The sequence below is a fragment of the Pezoporus wallicus genome, unplaced genomic scaffold (assembly GCF_028554395.1).
Source record: "Pezoporus wallicus isolate ANWC-B61680 ecotype Strahan unplaced genomic scaffold, APGP_CSIRO_Pwel_v1 contig_4191, whole genome shotgun sequence".
Lineage (NCBI taxonomy): Eukaryota > Metazoa > Chordata > Aves > Psittaciformes > Psittacidae > Pezoporus > Pezoporus wallicus.
The window spans coordinates 2,255,482-2,265,619 of NW_026641383.1; the positions used below are offsets into that span (position 1 = coordinate 2,255,482).

Consider the following 10,138-nt stretch of genomic DNA (forward strand, 5'->3'; position numbering starts at 1 on the left):
GCAACTATAAAAATCTCCAGATTCCTAGATTAGATAGACAGAGAGGATACTTCCTTTATTTTCCTGAATTATTTCTGCCTTTTCCTTATGACTCTGGCAGTATTGCTGCTATCTTCTTTTTAAATAGTGCAACTTTCCAAATTTATTTTCCCTTCTGCTTTAAGCATAATGGATCTCATCAGACAAACTTTCTACTCTATCAACATGAAGGAAAACATTAGGGCACACATTCGGAGCTGCATATGCACAGCCCCATGTTTCCTAGGAAACAAGCGATTGCTCATCTCTGTGCCGAAATAAATTGATGCATCGGTTTTGGCTTCCTACAAACATTAGTATTTTGATTCAGGACAGAATCCCAAACACTCCCATCAGTTGTGATCATCATAATTCAGCTTCTGCTGCTAAGCTTTTGAGAAGCAAGACTGCATTGCTTGTTAGAGCAGTTAAAGATAAACTCTGATTACGCAGTGGAGGTGCAGACCTGAAGACAGGCAATCAGAGACACCATCGGTACTCTCTGCTCAGGGCGCCAGCAGAGCCATATGCATCCCTGGGTGCTCATGTGCAGCCATCTGGGGAGGAAGGAAATTAGTGCCTCCCACCGCAGCACCTTCTGTTGGCTGTGCAGAGATGAACAGGAGTCAGAAAACAGGAATTTTGGCTTTGGGTTACCTTTGACTGACCAACTCCAAGTTTAAAGAGTGTCATTGTGACACGAATCAATGCTCCCCCAGGTATTTCCACATTCATTCAAAAGAGTCTGGATTTCTCTCTTCTTTCATTACCTCCAGGAGTTTCCTCCTTTAAACTTCATTTACTTTCATGTCTCTACGGGATTATTTTTTCTTAAAACAATATTCCAGAGTTGATGCTGATGTATTCCCTAATGATATTTTGCTTCAGACAATTCCAATATTGATTTAACACTGTGTTCCTGGAATCTAACTCTTAATAGCAGAGTAATTGCAATGTTAAGCTAAACGCTTGTGACAATTTGACCCTCAACACTAATATCACAGTAAATAGAAATCGGTCTGATTCTGCATGAAGGGCTATTAAGGAACATATAAGCACATTTCAGATGTTCTGAATTGCAGTCTTGTCAGTAGCATATACATTAGGAACTTAGCTATCAAAATCTAAATTTCCTGAAAACTCTCTGTCATCTGAAAGATAGTCATGTCCCCTGACATCTATTAATTGCACTGAAAATTTCCTCATTATTCAAAATGTCGATTATATGAACTTATGCAATGTCTCCCCTGACATTTGGATAATCGAGGTTGTATTGCATATGGGCCATTCTTGCAAATCTTTGAAGACAATTGACTACCCTCATGAGTAAAGGTTTGCAAGATCAGGCCATATAACACGTATGAGAAACATTCATCAAAAATAACTTCAAAATAATTTGTTGTATATGACCAAGTGTTAGTATCAATAAACGGACATCATGGTAATAAGGCCTGAGTGTATAGCACAGGTCTTTCCTAATATAGCATTACTAATAGTTGATATTGATCAGCCAGCCAACCTGAAACCTCTTAAGCAACTTAACTGCTTTTTGAGAATGGCAGTGTAAGTTTCAGCAAAGGCTACTTTGTAGAAATACAATAGTTTAAATTTTTCTACTACTTCTTCTTCCCTTTAACTCTTTCACAAGAGTTGCTCCCATTCATCATTGCAAATACTTCAAAATCTGAATAAAGGCAAGCCCCTTAAAATAACTAGCCAATATGAATTTCTAGGACCAAAATAAAAGTTTGGAAGCTCAAGAGATTGATGCAATTTTGCTGCCAAGTGAAGAAAGCTACATCCCTTCTGTCATGGGGTACGGAGTTCTGGCAGGGGAAAAGAAAAAGGGAAAGAAACTGTTTGCATGCAGTCTCAGCAAAAGAAACAGAACTTATACTCAACTGCTCATGCCTACGGCATTGCTTCTTTAACAAGCAGTTGTACGTGCAGGTGTGGGCGCTTAATTCTGCTGCAACCTGGACCTAAGCCAACTTCTGCACAAATTCCACTCACAACAACCTACTGGATGGGGATTAACAACACAAGCGTCCTTCTTGTCATGTCTTCTAACAGTTAAAGATGTTTCAGATTTTTTTCCTTATACACTGTTGATTATATACTCTGCCCTCACAGCTTTGAGGAACACCATAAATATACTTTACAGAAACTTTAACATCCTCTGTGTGTGTGTCTAAGGAAAGAAATAAACTATTATTTCACAGATTACCAATTTTTTCTTTCTTCAGTTGGACAAAAGAATAAAGTCCTGAACCCACAAATATTTTCCTCCACAACTAACAACTCCTACAGCATAAGATGCATCACACAGCTGTAAACACTAGCCAGCCTTCACTCTGGAACAGTCCCTCAAGCTTTGCCTCATCGCTTCACTTGTTCCTGCGCTACACAGCACTAGCACTGCAGCCTAAGCATACAGAGAAGAGATGCTTTTACTCACATCCTCCAGGTCTTCTACGTTTGGGGGTATCCCCCTTGTATCTTGGTCACATTTTGGCCTGGCAGATGTTTCATGAGGAAGTTAACAACTGGACACAGGAATTCGTAAATAAAACTTCAGAGCACCTTATGTTTACACTGAATATTGCACATGGACCTACAGATATATCCAGGCACATAAATAAATGTAAAAGCTTTGTTAACATATAATGTCAGCATTCTTTGCTGACAAAGACATAAATGAATATCAGGGACTGAGACATTTTATCTTTCTCTTGGATTTTTTCACCCCACATGTGCTGCATATTAGATTCAGAAAATTTAACAGGTCCATATGGCTAAATGGCAGCATTATGTGACCTACAAAAACCATGTTGAAGGATGCAGAGAGGCAAACATTATTGGGGTTAATCTTGAAAAAAATAATATTTTAGAAGTCCTCAACTATAATTTTCCATCTGTTGCAAACCCATAAAATTTGCAATAGGCATCATTTCAAATTAATATTATTATTTGCTAAATGCACATTACTGGTGATGCCCACCTAGGGATAAGTCCAAACCACAGCACTCCGACATGATAATTTATTCCAGCAGCAAAGAAAAAAGAAAAAATTGCACTCTGTTCTCTAAGCATAATACACTTTGCTTTAGGGCATAAACCATATATTCAGCTCCCCATCAGGAGGCTGTGCAGTAGCTATACTCCAGAGAATTAACTGGGTGGTATTTTGCCCTCTGCTGTGGGTATCCAAATCCCCAGATGAACGGGGGTGAGGCTAGAGAGACGGGGAGGAAATCAAGATTCAAAGCCAAAATACATCCCTAACTGACAGGAAGGGATTCAGAGCCTGCAGTCCTATGCTGTCAATTCATCCTTAAGGTACCTCCCTTTACTATGACAAGGGGAGAAATCATACCAAGGAGAGAATTCTCTTCTATCAACTCACAAGCCTCTCTGCTCTTCTAACAACTCACATCCTCCATTCACCTCTCCAGCATGTCTTGGCCACAGATGACTTGCACAGGCATTGGACGATTCTTCCTCAAAACCACTGCCCAGGCCACACAGCCTGTCCCCACAAGGGTATCTCCACACTGGAAAAAATCCACTGTGGTTTTACTAGGTGCCAACTTTCACCAAAGCATTCAAAGCTTTTCCCTACAAGTTTAAAAATTACTATGCAACATAAGGAACAGCCTGCATTTCCCACATAATCAGGGGTGGCAGGCATTGTTTTGTTTTCTAGCCAGGTATCTTGAGAAAAATGTGAAATCCTATTCCCACTACACTCTTTTCTGATAAAGAAAAAAGAAAAAAAAGCATAGCAAGATTGTAGAGGTCAGACAAAAACATCTGATTACTGCCGTTAGTATCAGCACTTTCTCAGGGTTCAAAGACAGAGCTTTCTATAACTGCACCCGATTCACTTTCCCTGTTAATCATTACCTCACTTTCTAGCCAGAAGAAGCATCAGAGATGTGCAGTGCAGCCTCATGTCTCTCATGCATCCTGACAGCGGTACATTTAAATGCCACTCGTCAGCCTCTGAAAGAAGACAACACTTGCTTTGTACACTAGTAACGGGTGACTAATTCAAGCTACAGTGCAAACTAAGTATTTACACAGCCAGTAGTCAAATCAGATAGAAATACAGAGCAAGATGCAACTCAACCAGCACAAACCCTTGCTGAGAACCAACATCCTGTATTAAACCCACTCCCTGTCTGCAGCATCAAAATTTTCACTTATCCAAGATCAGATGAACTCATAAGTGCTAGAAAGACAATTAATAAATGAGATAAGACCTTCCTTTTTCCTTTGGGAAGAACACTAGATTGCTCCATTAAGATTACTGCAGCTGCATAACGTTAATAAAGGCATATCACTTTGCTAATGGGACCATCACTTCCAGAAGATTCCTTCACTCTCATCTAAACTTTATATCCATGCAGCCAATTTAAGTTCATTTACTGGATCATACAGTGCCAGACATCCCACTGCAAAGCCTCTTTTGCCTCCATATTTTGCAACCATATCCCTAATTGGATTTTTACTTCTGTACACAATCTTAACTGCTACATGAAAAAAATTTCCTGCCTAAATTGATCTATTCCTTTATATTTCAGGGATTTCTTAAACCAATCTGATTCTGAATTAATTTCTCCAGGAAGGAGAATTGCATTTTGCAGAATTTTCAGACAGACTGGTTCCCACCATCCCCCAGTCCTCCCCTTCTCCTTTCCCTCCCTCCCTCAATGCAATTTAGGTCACTTGAATACAGGCATCTCCAAGTCATAGGTGCAACCAGGGTATCGCACATAAGTGATCTACAAAGAGGTCTGGTGAGGACTGAGCTGAAAATCTGAATCTTAAGGGATTTAAAGAAACATCATCTAATAAGCATCATCCTTTCTTCCAACTCCAGAATGATCACATTGAAAGAAGCCAAAGTGCACAGTTTCTTAGCTTCATGCAAAGCCATCGCTTTATTAATTTATGACTGCACAATAGCAAGATGGTAAATAATATGCAGAACTAACGTGCAGTCAAGGAGGAAAGGATTTTCTTCTGCTATGAAAAGGGAACGAGGAGATTCAAACATACAGAATGAGTCTTAGTTATCACCCACATATTTTTCAGGTGCAGAGGCCTTGTAATTCACCCCCCATAAATTTCAGATACACAGGCAGATCTCAGAGGAACCTGGAGCAGAATGAGATTCATCCCACAGAAATCTGCTGACAGACAGCAGAGTTGCAGTCCAGCCTTCTGCCACACATCCCTTAGGCACCATGGTAAATTACTGATCATTGCTCCTCACCTCTGTGCTTAAACTAGATCCTTAATGCATATTCTTGTGGAGATTAACAGCTGCACACAATCCCACCTTTAAGCCTTCCATACATACACACGTATCTATTAGCTTCTAAAACAACTGGTAGGAACCCTGTACACTACCTTTTCTTCAGGAAGGAGATGTTCAACTGAAGTGTCTTCCACTAAACATGGAGAGAGAAACCCAAGCTTCACAAGGTTAGAGCCAAAGTGAGACACTGGGAAACAAGATTGTCACCTGTGAGTGCAACAGGAACTATGTTTTCAGTACCCATATATGCAGCTCTTGAAAGGAGGACAGTTTTGCTTTGAAAGTAAAAGATTCACATCACAGCATGAAATACAGTGGTCAATATAGCAAGACTTAGGAATTACCATACACCCAGACACAAGAAACATTGGAAGGACTGAAATCAAAGAGAGAACTGATTTTGAAAAAAAAAACCAAATCAGATTTTTTGCATGACAAAATCTTCAGCATTTCTGAAGCTGTTACATCAAAGAGCCTTGTAGTTCTTACTGAAGCCACTTACCTCACAATTCTGATCAAAAATCACAAGACTAAGTGTTAAGTCATGCACAACAAAATCACTCTGAGACCACACACACAACAAATTTAGTAAGATAAGGATATAGAAAGGACCCCTGCATTACTGAGTCTATCCCCAAATGACCACACCTTCAATTGCAAAAAGCAGGGACACCACCCATCTTCAACAAACAGGCTAGCAGCACCATTTTTGACCCTTTTCTCTCAAGGGCCATGCCTTGATTTCTAACAAACATTTGAGAAATCACAAAGGAACAGAGCCCCACTGCACACTCACCTCCTAAAAAAACTCTTTCCTCTGCTGCACTTCAGATTTGAGCTGACCTTGAGGTAGGGTGAAAAGATCATAATCAGACAAAATCTTAGACACCTGGTAGTCAGCTCTTCCCCAGGTTTTGTAGTTCACCCTAATGCCTGACTGGCTCCTGCAGCTCCACCCTCCTGAGGAAGGAGCCCCACAGATGAGCCCTTAGAGCCCCCACAGCAAGCAGAAAGGGCTCTTCTTGGCTTTAGCACAAGGACCTTTCAAAGATACCTCTCCAGAGATTTCCTCTTTTTTAATAGAGCACATGGAGTGACCACTTACAGGGACAAAGAGCTGCTCTTTCACCTGTTCTGTGCTTTCTCCACCAACCGCCTTCAGACCAGCAGATTAGACCTGGAAGTTTTCAAGTGCTTAATTGTTAGAACCCAACTCAGGTCTGAGCCTTGCTATGCATGATTTTCATAGGTCTAAACTATATTTATACTGCAGTTGGATTCCTCTGGCTCAGCCTTAGCAGCCAACCTGAGGTGCTTCTTATCTAAACCTCCAAGTTGGTGATGAGGAAGGGACACCTGCAGAGCGTGGCTAAACATACCTGCTGGCACAGCTGCCCTCAGGAGGAAGGGTCTCTCATCACTGACAGACAAGGTTGCCAAAAGCAGGCAGACTCCTGGCTTAAGCACCTCAGCAAAGTACTTAATTTCTATCTGAGATAAAGCCAACCATTGCTATAAGACTCTTTTTAGGAAGTCTGACCTCCCAGAAACTGGCAAGAAACTAACCTCTGGCTGTGATGCCCATTACAAAGCAGAACTCTTTTCACCAGAGAAACAAGCCCTATCTGTCCATACTCTGCCAAATTAAACTTGTGAAAATTTGTTTCTTCCCTTAAACAGGGTGTTTATTCACACAGCAGCTGTCAGACCCTCTGGGTCTCTGATACAGTGGTATTTTTTTCTTACTATATTCAGCACTGAGTAGTTTGGTGACATAGAATCCTGTACATCATGTACATCATTACAGCATGTAAAATAATTTAAGTAATTATTTTTTACTGTCTACCCTACACATGAGCAATCAGGTTTATTTTAGCAACAATAGCTTTTGCCACAATCCTAGGGGCAGGAACCTAAACCATATGTACATAAAAAAGGTAACCTCAAGTTTCCTGTTCATAGCTCTGATGTGGAATACCACAGGCACATTTAGTCAATTGTCCTTCAAATGTCTTCTGTACATTTGGCTTTTTTCCCCTTTATGCTTGAGAGGACCTCAGAGGCTCAGCTTCAGGGAATGCAGCAGAGTTAGACTCCTGTTCATTTCCGTTAGCTGAATTTATGTTGTAGACTACAGTTGGGAAATGTCATATTGTTTCATGATCTTAGTTTCATGTGCAATGGAAGTACTCGCACTAGCTCTCTCTCCTTCCTACGAAACCACATTTCTTGGGATGGTTACCACCCAAAATACCTGGCAGTGAATCCAGAGAACTAGGTAAATTGCAAGGTTAATTATGAATGGGGTGGTGACGATGTTTTCATCCTCCTCTTCATCATACTGTTTTCTCTGGCAAGCAGCTCTGCATTGACAGTATGCAAGGGAAGAAATTGGTCCACATTAGAAGAGTGAAGCCAGAGATGTGAGACTCCCACACACTTCATACACGTAGCGCTGGATGGTTTTCTTCTCAAGCTGAACATACAGCATTTAGGGAGACTCTCTGCTGCTCTAGGAGACATACCAAGAGAAACATACCATAAAAGCATGTTGCTGAGGTGAGTAGGTGTTAGTCCAAGCCTTGTAAGTTAAAAGCAACATTCATAATCTCTGCTAAATGTAATGGGTAGTCGAAGTAATGAAGCTAACCCAGGCGTAATGATTAATCTTAGTGTGAGTCGTGACCCTGGCAGCTGCATTCTGAACCAGCTGCAATCTATATAATGCATTCCCAGGAAGACCAGACAACAAGGAGTTGTATTAGCACATAGTGCAGATGGTACGAACGCATGTACCAGCAGACTCAAGCCCAGCCAAGGAGAGCAAAGGTCTTCATGTACTAATATTCTTAAAAGGATAGTAATTTGTCTAAGATATTTATTATGCTTATCATAATCAAAGAGTTTGATTTTTAGAATTAATCCTTTTATTGCTAACAGAAAATATTACCATGAAAAAGGTTGCTAGAGTGGATGCAGTCTGAGCAATGCAAAGGATTAGCCATCAGCAATACATTTTTCCTCCTCCTCCCCCTACACAGTGTCAGGGTCATGTAAAGTCAAAACACTAAATATAGGACAACATCAGTGGAAAACAAAGCATGCTTAGCTGGACACAATGAAAACACAACATAGGGCTTCTTGCAAGGTAAACCCATCAAAACAGCATGATTAGGCTAAAACAACAACAAGAGGCTTGTTAAATCAACAGAGAGTATTTGGGCCTTAACCTAGCTCTCTATTTATGAGATTCATTCTGGAGATCTGAATACTTTTATTGCAGGAAGGGAAACCAGGGCAGACAGATTAAGAGTGCTTGGAGGGTCCTTTGAGGAAGATCCATAGGTCTGAAAGCATTTCATGGATGCATTTCCACTTGGGAAAGGCAATGCCCCATCCAAAGCAAGTGTTCACCTAAATTGGAGCTAGCTGGACTGACAAGCCTCATAATGTCTCCTGGCAAGTGCAGGAGAGATGGAACCAGTTTCTTCAGCCTGGGAAAGATCTCCTTTCTCCTGGGGAGTTCTGCTGTCACTTAGCTCCTGACTTCTTCGATCTGTCACACACTTTGAACAGAGCCACTGCTATGGGCTTTCACTGTCTACACCAGTTTCTTTTTCCCTTCAGAGCTGTCAGTTCAAAAGGTGAAAAACCTGGAAATAAGCTGGACTTTTCAAAGTTCATCTTCCATCTATTTTTGGCCATGCTCTGAATCATCTTTAAACAACCACTGCTTATTGAGAAGAGGCAGTTGTATGCATACGTTAAGTTTTGCAGTGCTCAGTACCTGGAGTTTATGCTGCAGGAATGGTGAGATGGCTGATGGGGCTATGCATGTAAGGTCTTGAGAACTTCAGTGGCAAAACAGCCAAAGAAGTAAACAGTATTACAGCATTTTGATGTTCAACCTGCTTGCTGGTAGCGCACAGCAGCAGTTTAACATGCTTATACATGCTTGTAAAAATTAAGCAGCAGGTTTAATTTTAAGTCTAATGGTTGCTGACAGTGATTTCCTTTCCAGTGATTCTCCCACCTTTTGCTTCACTTGAAAATACAATTTTAAAGGTACTTCACATACAGTTTCAAACCAAAACCCAGTTCCAGATTTCTAATCTATTCTATCATTTCCCCCTAAGCTGCCTGTCACTGCAGCAGATGAATATCAGCCACCTTCTTATTGAAAAGTTCAGGTCTACTTCTGACCTGCGCTGCAGTTCAGTCTGTATGGCAAGTGAGACCAGCCGGGAATGGTGCCATAAAATTTCATTTGCTGAAGAGGCTTTTTTCTAAATTAAACTAGTTAGAACTGAGCTGATTCATAGGAGCACAGTACAGGTTTTAAAACTCTACTTCTGTGGATCTCAGCTATTCTCTTGTTGCTTGAAAAACATACACCTATCGATTACGGCCTGTCCTAACGCACAGTAGCTCTGCAGTAACGCTGCAGTGCGCAGCTGTCAATATAAGGTATATAGATCATCCAAATAAAACACTTTCAATAGTCATAAAATGGAGATCTAGGTGCAGCAGAACTTGCAGGAAAAAAAACAATGAAATGTCTTTATTCTGGCAAGCCGGTTTTGGCCCAGGTGGGACAGTGCCTGGGTTAGGCAGCAGCCTGTGCAGGTAATGAGCCTGGTGTTTTTCTAATCCAGTAGCCAGTAACCGTCAGAGATAAAATACGCTCTTTACACTGAATGTTCCCCACATTAGTGTAGGCAGCCTTTTGGAGTCTCTCCATCTGTAGCCCACTGTAAAACAAATACCAGCATTGCTTTACTCTCTGTATGACCC

General features: G+C 41.0%; 1 long non-coding RNA gene across 1 annotated transcript in view; it reads right to left on the reverse strand.

Annotated features, from left to right (window-relative positions):
• LOC130606815 (uncharacterized) overlaps positions 1-5,904 on the reverse strand; it is a 246,696-nt gene extending 240,792 nt beyond the window's left edge. Inside the window, exon 1 of the long non-coding RNA XR_008974069.1 lies at positions 5,847-5,904. This is a non-coding gene — a long non-coding RNA (uncharacterized LOC130606815). The remainder of the gene's footprint in view (positions 1-5,846) is intronic.
• Between the last annotated feature and the right edge of the window lie 4,234 nt (positions 5,905-10,138).